The sequence below is a fragment of the Haliotis rubra genome, unplaced genomic scaffold (assembly GCF_003918875.1).
Source record: "Haliotis rubra isolate DU_JTF1 unplaced genomic scaffold, ASM391887v1 Scf919, whole genome shotgun sequence".
Taxonomy (NCBI): Eukaryota; Metazoa; Mollusca; class Gastropoda; order Lepetellida; family Haliotidae; genus Haliotis; species Haliotis rubra.
Window position 1 is genome coordinate 260708 of NW_025767656.1, and position 12708 is coordinate 273415.

The following is a 12708-nucleotide window of genomic DNA, read 5'->3' on the forward strand; positions in this document are numbered from 1 at the left end:
TTGATTGCTGTGTTGGGATCTGTTACACTGACTGATTGCTGTGTTGAAATCTGTAACACTGATTGATTGCTGTGTTGGGATCTGTAACACTGACTGATTGCTGTGTTGAAATCTGTAACACTGATTGATTGCTGTGTTGGGATCTGTAACACTGACTGATTGCTGTGTTGAAATCTGTAACACTGACTGATTGCTGTGTTGAAATCTGTAACACTGACTGATTGCTGTGTTGGGATCTGTAACACTGACTGATGGTTGTGTTGAGATCTGTAACATGGACTGATGGTTGTGTTGAGATCTGTAACACGGACTGATGGTTGTGTTGAGATCTGTAACATGGACTGATGGTTGTGATAATCTCCATTCACTAGGTGAATGTTCATAGCGCTATCATCTGTTTATCTTTACCCCGGATAACCCCAGCTGTCTGTGAGGCGGTAGAAGGTTAATAGTCACTTATCCCACCGGGTACCCATTTCTGTTGGGTGAACAGAGGCAAGTTTGAACAAACTCACTTGCCAAAGGTGAGACCACATGTGTCACACTTGCTTCGTTGTGGGTCAGGAATGGAGTCCTAGAAACTCTCAGGAGTCAAGTTGCCAAACACGGTCACCCAATCGAGGACTCTCCGCGCCCAACGTTGCTTAACTTCAACTGATTTGTGACCTGAGCTCTATGCACAGGACCCCCCGCCTCACTATATGAAGGAAGTTGTCTAGCGGTGAGCCTTCTAATAAGTACATCACAACTGCGGTCACCTCACATCGACAACCTCTAATCTTCATGCCCCGACATTACGTCCATATATAAACGGTAGAGATTACACCACAGGGTGGTTTGGTTCAATACAAACATATATTCAAGTGTGACCAGATATGTTTTCGTGTATTTCCCCTGTACACTTGTAATAAAACATATGACGCCCGAGATGAATCAAGTATGTATGACGCAGGTCGCGACAGTATATAGGGGTGGTACCAGTTGCAGGTGAAGAGAAGACAGCTCCCACCCGTTGTTTAACGACACACCAGTAAACACATGCATTGTCCCCGTCAGATCCCTAGATCAACTCTACAAGCCCTTCACTCGCCTCGTGGCCATCACGATCGCATTGTGCATCTATTAAACCTGACCATGGTAAATATATCTCAATGGCGGGCGATATATTTCAGATAAACACTTTCACCGCAGTGTGTCCCAATAAGAAATCCCTCGTGCTGAGAGTGTTTGATAACACAAAGTAACATGATACCGTTACTCACACAGGAATCCAGCCTATGTATTACCCAAATACTTATTGCCTGCTCTATTGACTTACAGACACGTTACGAGGTTACACCGAGGACGTCATATATCATGGGCGGGTATCGGTTAATCAGTTCATTTCTGGACTAAACATGAGAATGAACTGGAAAAGTGATGCTTCACAAAGCGCTGTAATTGGGTTTCCTCGAACTAGGGCGGTATTCGATACCCGGGGTGTGATGTTACACTGAAAGCTGCCAGATGGCCGACATCGTCATTGACCGACTTAAGACGCTGCGTCGTTGTATAGCTTTGAACGGTGTTCCTGTACACTGCAGTCGATTTGTTCACTGAGGGGAAAGCTCAGAGAGACATATAGACACTGAATCCTTCATGTCGCATAGTGTTGACACGTGTAGAGAGGTACAGGCAGATCGTGGTCAACAGTAATGCTGAGATAATTCTTTATTCCCGCACGTTGATCTTTGGACGACATTATCCTACTGGTTATCGGTGGAAGGCTTACAATGTCAAACCGCCCCGTAAATCCCATGTGTTAGATATGACGCTGTCGTCATAACTGCTGGTAACGGGAAGTACAACCTGCACCGGCAATCAAAGGTGAAGGTCGGCTCCCAGCTGCACACATGGTATCACCGTATATCGGTGCTCTTCACACTATCGAAATCTCGCCTGGATCTTAGATCTAATGCTAAACGCCGGTTACCTGTTCTCGTAGGCAAGATACCGGAACTTTCCTGTTTTCAGACCACATTAAGAACAGGTTTGCGAAAATATATTGCGATGTTACTCCTCATATTTGGATGTAAACAAAAACATCGCACCTGTGTGTACTGTAACAAAGATCACACTTGTGTACTGTAACTTTGACCAGGAAGCATATGAATGTGTACATTTCTTAAGGATTTTCTCCAACCCAATCTGTCAGCATTCTCATTTGTAGCATCACGCGTTGAGAATGACAAATGTTGTGAACAGTTTGAAAAAAAGAAGTCTAGTGATTTACTTGGAGAAGATGCAGTTGGTGAGTATATTGGGGAAATATCAACGCTCAGTTGTACGCGTTGGTCAGTGCTGAAAACTGTTGTGTCCTGGCTGCTGACCAGGACGCGCGAACACACGGTCAGGACGCGCGTACACACGGTCAGGACGCGCGAACACACGGCCAGGACGCGCGAACACACGGCCTGGTTAGGAATACACGGCCAAGTAAGGAACACCCGACCAGGTCAGAAATACACGGACCTTCCATAAGGCGCTAATTACTGCGTTATTAACATGAACGGTACAGCCTAAATATTTAAGCACACGTCATGAGTGGCAGAATGTAACTAGACACAGGTGGAAGTGATCACTGTTGGTTTACTGGATATACGTGCCAGGCGGGGCACACACGGAAAATGAATACACACCGACAAATTAAGAGGAGTCAATTCTGTTAAAACGAGCAACTCATCGGCGGCGTCTGCCCCAATACAAAACGTGCATGTGAAAACGGATTGACGGAAATCAGTCGTTAATTTTTGCATTGAAACACTTTCCCGAAACAAGGTGAAGAAAATGAAGTCGATTTGTTGTGGAGTAGAAATCCTGCAGACAGAGTAAAACGCCTCACACCCCTGCTGGCTGCTATCAGAGTGATTGCTGGGACAGTGAACACTAATAAAGTAATTACCTTACCAGTGATAACTTATACAGACCCTCCCTCAGTACAACTCCACTGGTTGCCTGACCACGTTTCACACCCAACCCCATGTTGCCTGACTACCATCCACACCCAATCCCATGTTGCCTGACTACCATCCACACCCAATCCCATGTTGCCTGACTACCATCCACAACCAACCCCACTGATTACTGACTACCATCCACACCCAACCAAACTGATTGCTTCCTGACCACCATCCACACCCTACCCTAATGATTGCTGCCTGACCACCATCCACACCCTACCCTAATGATTGCTGCCTGAGCACCATCCACACCCTACCTTAATGATTGCTGCCTGACCACCATCCACACCCTACCCCACTGATTGCTGCCTGAGCACCATCCACATACAACCCCACTGATTGCTTCCTGACCACCATCCACACCCAACCAAACTGATTGCTGCTTCCTGGCCACTATCCACACCCAACCACACTGATTGCTTCCTGACCACCATCCACATACAACCCCACACCCAACCATCCACACCCCACTGATTGCTTCCTGGCCACCATCCACATACAACCCCACTGATTGCTTCCTGACCACCATCCACACCCAACCCTAATGATTGCTGCCTGGCCACCATCCACATACAACCCCACTGATTGCTGCCTGACTACCATCCACACCCAACCCCACTGATTGCTTCCTGACCACCATCCACACCCTACCCTAATGATTGCTGCCTGACCACCATCCACATACAACCCCACTGATTGCTGCCTGACCACCATCCCCACCCAACCCCACTGATTGCTTCCTGACCACCATCCACACCCAACCCCACTGATTGCTTCCTGATCACCACACACACCCTACCCCACTGATTGCTGCCTGATCACCATCCACACCCAACCCTATGGTTGCTGCCTGACTACCATCCACACCCAACCCCATGGTTGCCTGACCACCATCCACACCCAAGCCCATGGTTGCCTGACCACCATCCACACCCAACACACGTCCACTGCAAACACCTCCCGGTCCCGTCTTTGTACTCCGCCTGCGTGTGTAGAGCGTCTAGTGGGAGGTGTTCCGGGTGTATGACATTCACTAAGGTTGTCAAATGTGTATATATGATATATTTACGCACACGATTCTACATTGACAAAATAAACAAATACGAAGTTATAAAAACTTCGTGCCGAATACTACATGCAGATAAATAGTCTAGTACAGCGATAAAATATATGTTAAACACTTGAAGGTGGACATATATTCATGAACTGTTGCTTGAAATGCACATAGATCTTGACATATGATATATTTAAGTGCGTGCTATTAAGGCTACAAAACACACAATGGCTACCTTTCGTCTATCATTATCAGCGCTTCGCGATATCAGATACTGTTCGAGCTGACACACCTGTGATGATCGGGGTGTCCTCGCAGGTCAACTACCCACTGCATCATGGCACGTATCAGACACCCTCCCAGGGAAATCAACACTCCATTTACAGGTTAAAAACAAGTACATAAGTCGCCATCCATTCTCGTCTCAGCTACTGACGTGCTTTCAAGGCACTCCATCGCGTGCTCGCCTGAACCCAATCGTATGATAAACTATCAGCAAGCGGGCTGGAAGTATGTGGCTATGGTTCTATGAAGCTATTAAACCCTATGACATGGTTATTGGGCAAGTACTGTGAAATCCTACACCTGCGTTTCTTGTAATTGACATTGTTTATGAGGGTGGCGTGAAGCCATGCCGAGGAGACGCATGACGGTCGGGGCAATCAATGTCTTAAACGTACATTAGGGGGCTCACAAAAACTCACAAGTCATTGTTAATTCAAGTAGTTGTACAACATACCCCTACTGTCTCTGTGGTAGATATTGATCGCCTGAACACACCAGTTAGTCTCGGTTGTATAACTTTAGACACATCCCTACAAGTGCCATGATCTATGTTCAGTCACGTACTATTCTGGGTATGCAAGAAAACGGCTTCATCACATGTGTGTACACCTCTTTCACTATCGTTTTCTATCACGGTGTAGAGTAGCCTTTTAAACATCACAGATGACTGAAAACTGAAAACTATTTCACCTTTTAATCATTAACTATAATGAAAATTCTCACCTGCTAATCTTGATCTGAGTCTAGAGACCAATGTACAGTGCTGTAGGCTCGACTTATTTCTGCGCCGATATCCCGGAAGACAGGTGTGCCTTCAGCCGTTATACCTACTAAGTAAGTAAATTCAACGCTTGTTTACACTCGGACCGCTAGAAATTACTGAGCGATAACACCGGCGAGAGGCCTTTGCAGACAAACGTGTTCGTTCTTGCAGGCCAGTTGTCAATTTAGATTTACCCGGCTCGATTACCTATAGACACGAATCTGTGTTCGTTCCTTGGAACCGATTGTCATTTTTAATTACTCCAATGGGCAAGGGGATGTAGAATTACTGAAATTATTCCAAGTGTATGTTATTTTATGCTGCGGCCATATACTGGTTTGTAAGTGACGGCGAAAGTGTATACAGAGATCTCGGTAATTTGATACTGGGATCTCAAGTTGGTGAATGCGACTTCGTAGAATTAATAAAACACTGAAGGCGACGCATGTCGACATTGCGTTATTGTTGAACCTGACGCTGGCGGGTTCCCGCAATATTCACATATATTCACTATGTTAAGTTAGGCTTTACTGTTGACGAAGTCTGGACAAAGCAGTCAACTCGTTGAATATTGCATGACCTCACAATACCTCAATAACCTCCTAGGGTGTGAAAAAATGCAGCTATTGATCTGTATCTTATTGAAGACGCATGCGATATAACGTCACTGCGTCATAGGAGAGACTGTCAGGTGGGTAGAAGGGACATTGGCACGTTGTCGCACTTTACATAGTTAATTTTGACACTTTTTTCTTGTTTTTGTAAGGGCGACAAGTCGACAATGTCCCACCTTGGGTTCCATAGACTGTTGAACAGTGATGGCTGGTGAACTTCTGGTGCCTTGATATGTCTTCTCTGCTGCCTCCTGTCAGCCTGGGTGGCTGGGGGTGGTGCGGGGAACGACATACGTCAGTTACGAAGATATTACACCAATAATGTTCCCCTGAATGGCTGAGAGTGTTCAAGCACAGGTTCACTGGAATGCTGACACGAGGGCGAAATTTGATTCAGATGAAATTACTATGTAAACGACGCGTCAAATTAAAGATTGTGAGGTTGGTGTTTTGATATCCTTGGTGCCCTTTAGTCCGTATTTTATACCAGCATACGCAGAATGTCTAGTACGGAAAGTGTATCTCTCTCACACATACACACACACACACACACTCACTCACACACACACTCACACTCACTCACACACACTCACACACTCACACACACACACATACACACACATTTCGTAAGTGTAAGTGAGTGAGTGAGTGAGTGAGTTGGGTTTACGCAGCTTTTAGCAATATTCCAGCAACATCACGGCGGGGGGCACCAGAAATGGGCTTCACACATTGTACCCATGTGGGGAATCGAATCCGGGTCTTCGGCGTGACGAGCGAACGCTTTAACCATTAGGCTACCCCACCGCCCTCAAACGTGTAGGTGTATGTGCCAATAAATGTACAATAAAACGAAGGAGACCAGGGCGACACCCGAAGTAGAGTATGAGGGGAGACAAACGTAAACCAACTGTGTACCACCCATTCAATTATTTACGAGGCCGAGAAGATTTAGGATTGAGTTTAAATGTTTCTAATAAATCGGATGAACAAAGGAAATCTATCGTCCGTGTCCAGCGTTACGACAAATTGACGACTAGGCTATACACTGTCACATTGTACCTTCACAGTAGTCATGTATATGTGTAGGTAATTTCACGTCCAGTCCAGTGTTTCATCAAGTATTTGCTCTCTCGGACATAGAGACGCACAACCACTGCCACAATGAGCCTGTCAGTCACCCTGATCACTACAACACACGACAGATTGGCAACCGTTTGTCGTTACTGACAACTGTGTCAAATATTTGATATGTGACCTCTGACCTTTGTCGAGATACGAACAAAGATAAGAAGCACCTCAAGTTTGCTGGATTCAAGTGTGAGCGTTTTGAAGTGTGGACATTGTGTCCGGGTCAAGTGTCTGTATGGTGTGTGTAATATACGACATGGGGTACCACTCGCCACACCTCATACCTTCATGATAGGTACCACACTAACATTAGGAGTTGTTCACTGGTCACGAGGGGGGCATGGGTTGATGTACCCTCTATGTTTGTTTATGTTCCCTGAGCCCGAACCGAACACCCCAATGTTAATTTTGAACTGTCAGAAGCACGGGTAACAGCCCAAACACTACTAAGACGAAGTACCAAAAGAATTCCCGCAGTTCGGCATTTCCAGCGGGTAACATAGAAATTGTTACTCGGGAAGACGGATCTTTGAATGTTCTGGTTCTATTATTGTAGCATGCCGAACCGTGAAGTAGATAATATACATCTGTGCATAAAATAAGCACCACTCTGTATTTTAACCAATTAATATTGTCTGAAATGAAATTCTACACTCTTTCCAAAATTTGATAGAGCAAGCATTTAACATTTCAAATGATTGTATTTCAAACCATTGTAATCCAAAATCATTGTATATATATACTGAGCTACATTGGGAAGGTAACAAAACTATACTTTTGAATTAAGCGTAGGTTTTGTAAAGCCTACTGAAATTTGTTCTATTTCAATCCGTAATTGTTAATCATTGTTAAACAATTGATAAAACGGAAAGATAGTAAACTGGTCATTCCCGCATTCATCAATGTGTTTGCTTACATTTATACATCACACATTAGGATCTCGAATTTGTTGTCTGTGTACAGTGACTCGGTCCTTTAGTTGCATTCCAGTTTCTCCAATATAATACTCACCACATCCCGCACATGTTAAAACATATATAACATTTTCGCTGCGGCAGTTCATGTTGGTTTTGATAGTACATACAAAGTTCGTCTTCACAAAATGTTTGTTGATTGCTTCAGTTACATAGACACATGTACAGTACAACCAGAACTTATTGAGAATTTAAGATTGTAATTTTTTAAAAAAATTTTCACTCATTACTCACGTATTAAATGTGAATATTAGCAGAACATAACTCCGGATTCAAAGACAGGTGAACAGTTAGTATTATTTTGTCAAGTCACCATGGGCAGCAATGCAGGCTTCAATGCGGCGGGGCATACTACTGATCAAAGAAGTTAGAAAGTCGTGGTTCATGCTGTCCCAATATCGGACCACCTGTTCTTTCATTTCAGCAATATTTGTCAGATTTTTCTTTTTGACACTTTCCTTCATAAGTCCCCAAACATTTTCTATTGGATTTAGGTCAGGGCTATAGCTTGGCCAATCTAATAATGGAAAATCCAAAAATGTCCATAGAACACGCGAGCAGATGGAAGTAAATGTCCATCGAGAATATCTGTGTACCGCTCACTGTTCATATTCCCTTCAAATACACAGAGGGGCATTGCCCCTAACACAGATATGCCACCCCACACATTACATTTCGGACTGTACTTTGGGCGCTGATACAAAGGTTTTTCAGTTTGTTTGGTCCAGAATTTCAGTGTATTAGGAAACAGCCACACAGAACTTTCATCTGAGAAAATCACATTGTCCCAGTTAAAATTTCTATGCTGTAGGCACCAGTTCAACCATCGCTCCTTTTGTTCAGGTTTCATGATCGGTGATGGAAATCCTCGACTTTTCTGCCAACCCATTGCATGCAGCTCAGTTCTAATTGTCTCCTTACAGACAGCCACAGTTCCTCTATCAATCATATCCAGCCTTAGGTTTTCTAAACTCCTTCGTTTGTTTTTAGAAACAAGAATACCAAGCAGCCCCCTGTCACCGAAAGTCAATTTTCTGGGCCTACCTGCGCCTCCCTGGTGCTCAATGCCATATCCATTTGCAATATTTTTCAAAACACGATAAACAGTGGACAAAGGGATGCCTGTTCTACTTGAAATCACTTTAGCTGATCTGATGCCCTTGTTATAATACTCTAAAATTAACTTCCTCTTCTCTAAATCATCCACACTGAGGATCACTGAAAATGTCGTCTGCTAGCAAGTAAACAAAGGGGGATAACTCTTTACAAACTAGTGACAAAGAATTAACGGAGTTGTCTCTCTAGAATGAAACCAAGCACTTGATAGCTGGTCAAGGTTGTTTATACTAGAAATCCAATTAAACATATTCCTAAAATTCTCAATAATTTCTGGTCATACTATAATAGCAGTGTTACCCAGTGGAGCTCGCATAAACGGTTATTCGGAATGAATTTCAGAAAATTTGGAATCTGACAGCATTTTACCAGAATATTAATACATTATTGTAAATCTCAATTTATCTTGGAGAAAGTTAATCTTGGTGAGGTTTATACTGTAACGTGGCTTTTGCTAGATGGGCTGATGGACACAGGAAATCGTTTATTACTTAGAAAACTTTCACTTCATCTTGAGTCCCATCTTGAAAACCACAGGAAATCATTATGAAAACATTTTAGTGACCCTACTGACCAACATACCCCTAACATACAGATTAGTTAATCACATCGCCCCTAACAAGTGAATACACATAATGCACAGATTAGTTAATCCCATCGCATCTACTGTACTACAATTTTATGAGTGGGGAATTGTCCTACTGGTTACAAAACAGGTGTGGAGAAATGTCAAGATGGGGAAATGTCATGTGGGGAATTGTCCTAGTGGGGAATTCTCCTACTGGTCACAAAACAGGTGTGGGGAAATGTCAAAATGGGGAAATGTCATGTGGGGAATTGTCCTAGTGGGGAATTGTCCTACTGGTTACAAAACAGGTGTGGGCAAATGTCAAGATGGGGCATTGACCTAGTGGGGAATTGTCCTGATGGGGAAATGTGCGTATATCGTTTCTACTGATATCACGTCTGCACAATGGAAAGTGGACCACACCGAACACTTTAAGACCGCATCACAAAATCCATCTGTTTTGATTCTCAGACGTCACACGCTTTCTGACGGCAGTGTTTACTCGCGCTATAACACGGCGAGTTCTGCCACACATATATTGCACATTCTCTGATAATGGCTAGCTATCAAGAGACAGTTACCTATAATAATTAAGTGACAAGTTTTACAGTTGTACATGTGATAATCGAGCAACAATGGATGTTGTTAAGTGTCCAAAAACCCATAAGACTTAAGAAATACAGTTCGCTCTACCACCATGTATAGTGTAATAAAGCAGACTTTCGCACTGAACTATTATAACGTTAAAGCACTCGGACGTTTGGGTGCGACAAGGTACTTTGACCATGACTGTAAGTGCAGATATACTTTGATCAGGAATGTGAGTTTTGATATATTTTGACCAGGACTGTGAGGGTAGATGTACTTTGATCAGGTCTGTGAGTGTTGGTATATTTCGACCAGGACTGTAAGTGTTGATATATTTTGATCAGGTCTGTGAGTGTTGGTATATGTCGACCAGGACTGTGAGGGTAGATATACTTTGATCAGGACTGTACTTTGTCTGTGAGTGTTTGTATATTTCGACCAGGACTGTGAGGGTAGATATACTTTGATCAGGACAGTGAGTGTTGATATATTTTGACCAGGACTGTGAGGGTAGATGTACTTTGATCAGGACTGTGAGTGTTGGTATAATTCGACCAGGACTGTAAGTGTTGATATACTTTGATCAGGTCTGTGAGTGTTGGTATATTTCGACCAGGACTGTAAGTGTTGGTTGATATACTTTGATCAGGACTGTGAGTGTTGGTATATTTTGACCAGGACTGTAAGTGTTGATATACTTTGATCAGGACAGTGAGTGTTGATATATTTTGATCAGGACTGTGAGTGTTGGTATATTTCGACCAGGACTGTGAGGGTAGATATACTTTGACCAGGTCCACGAGTCTTGATTGTAGTTCTATTGATCAGTTCTACAGGTTTGTAGATAACTTCGAATGCCTAGATTCATGAAAATATTATTCAATGCAAAATACGATCTCTTCACACTAGACGATGACTTGATACAGCAGGTCCCCCATTTCGACAGTTTATTGAACGTGGTTCTTTAAATCAGTTTCGAAGTTGAATTTAAAATGAGAATTTGATTTGAACACAAAGACATATTCACTTATTTAGAGAATATAATTGATATCCTAATTTGACATGTTGTTACCAAATACTGACTGTCTTGGGACGCTGTCACCAAGTACTGACTGTCCTGGGACGCTGTTACCAAGTACTGACTGTCCTGGGACATTGTTCCCAAGTACTGACTGTCCTGGGACATTGTTCCCAAGTACTGACTGTCCTGGGACGTTGTCACCAAGTACTGACTGTCCTGGGACGCTGTTACCAAGTACTGACTGTCCTGGGACGTTGTCACCAAGTACTGACTGTCCTGGGACATTGTTCCCAAGTACTGACTGTCCTGGGACGTTGTCACCAAGTACTGACTGTCCTGGGACATTGTTCCCAAGTACTGACTGTCCTGGGACGTTGTTCCCAAGTACTGACTGTCCTGGGACGCTGTTACCAAATACTGACTGTCCTGGGACGTTGTCACCAAGCACCGACTGTCCTGGGACGCTGTTACCAAGTACTGACTGTCCTGGGACGTTGTCACCAAGTACTGACTGTCCTGGGACGTTGTTCCCAAGTACTGACTGTCCTGGGACGTTGTTCCCAAGTACTGACTGTCCTGGGACATTGTTCCCAAGTACTCCTGGGACTGTCCTGGGACGTTGTCCCCAAGTACTGACTGACTGTCCTGGGACGTTGTTACCAAGTACTGACTGTCCTGGGACGTTGTTACCAAGTACTGACTGTCCTGGGACGTTGCACCAAGCACCGACTGTCCTGGGACGCTGTTACCAAGTACTTACTGTCCTGGGACGTTGTCACCAAGTACTGACTGTCCTGGGACATTGTTCCCAAGTACTGACTGTCCTGGGACGTTGTCACCAAGTACTGACTGTCCTGGGACATTGTTCCCAAGTACTGACTGTCCTGGGACGCTGTTACCAAGTACTGACTGTCCTGGGATGCTGTCACCAAGCACCGACTGTCCTGGGACGCTATTACCAAGTACTTACTGTCCTGGGACGTTGTCACCAAGTACTGACTGTCCTAGGACATTGTTCCCAAGTACTGACTGTCCTGGGACGTTGTCACCAAGTACTGACTGTCCTGGGACATTGTTCCCAAGTACTGACTGTCCTGGGACGTTGTTCCCAAGTACTGATTGTCCTGGGACGCTGTCACCAAATACTGACTGTCCTGGGACGCTGTTACCAAGTACTGACTGTCCTGGGACGCTGTTACCAAATACTGACTGTCTTGGGACGCTGTTACCAAATACTGACTGTCCTGGGATGCTGTTACCAAGTACTGACTGTCCTGGAACGCTGTTGTTATGCTGTTCCAAGTACTGACTGTCCTGGGACGCTGTTACCACTGTACTAGGACGTTTACTGACTGTCCTGGGACGCTGTTACCAAATACTGACTGTCCTGGGACGCTGTTCCCAAGTACTGACTGTCCTGGGACGCTGTTCCCTAAAGTACTGACTGGGACGCTGTTACCAAGTACTGACTGTCCTGGGACGCTGTTACCAAGTACTGACTGTCCTGGGATGCTGTTACCAAGTACTGACTGTCCTGGGACGCTGTTACCAAGTACTGACTGTCCTGGGACGCTGTTACCAAATACTGACTGTCTTGG

At 44.3% G+C, this 12708-nt stretch overlaps 1 protein-coding gene and 1 long non-coding RNA gene across 2 annotated transcripts in view; one reads left to right on the plus strand and one right to left on the minus strand.

The window, feature by feature from the left end:
- Positions 1–5212, minus strand: part of LOC124264294 — a 30012-nt gene extending 24800 nt beyond the window's left edge. The window contains exon 1 of the mRNA XM_046699033.1: positions 5062–5212. The gene's annotated coding sequence lies outside the window, so the exon portion shown is untranslated. The remainder of the gene's footprint in view (positions 1–5061) is intronic.
- On the plus strand, positions 1979–6161 carry LOC124264296. Its single transcript, XR_006895094.1, has 2 exons — positions 1979–2290; positions 5868–6161. It is a non-coding gene; the product is annotated as an uncharacterized LOC124264296 (long non-coding RNA).
- The last annotated feature ends 6547 nt before the right edge of the window (positions 6162–12708 follow it).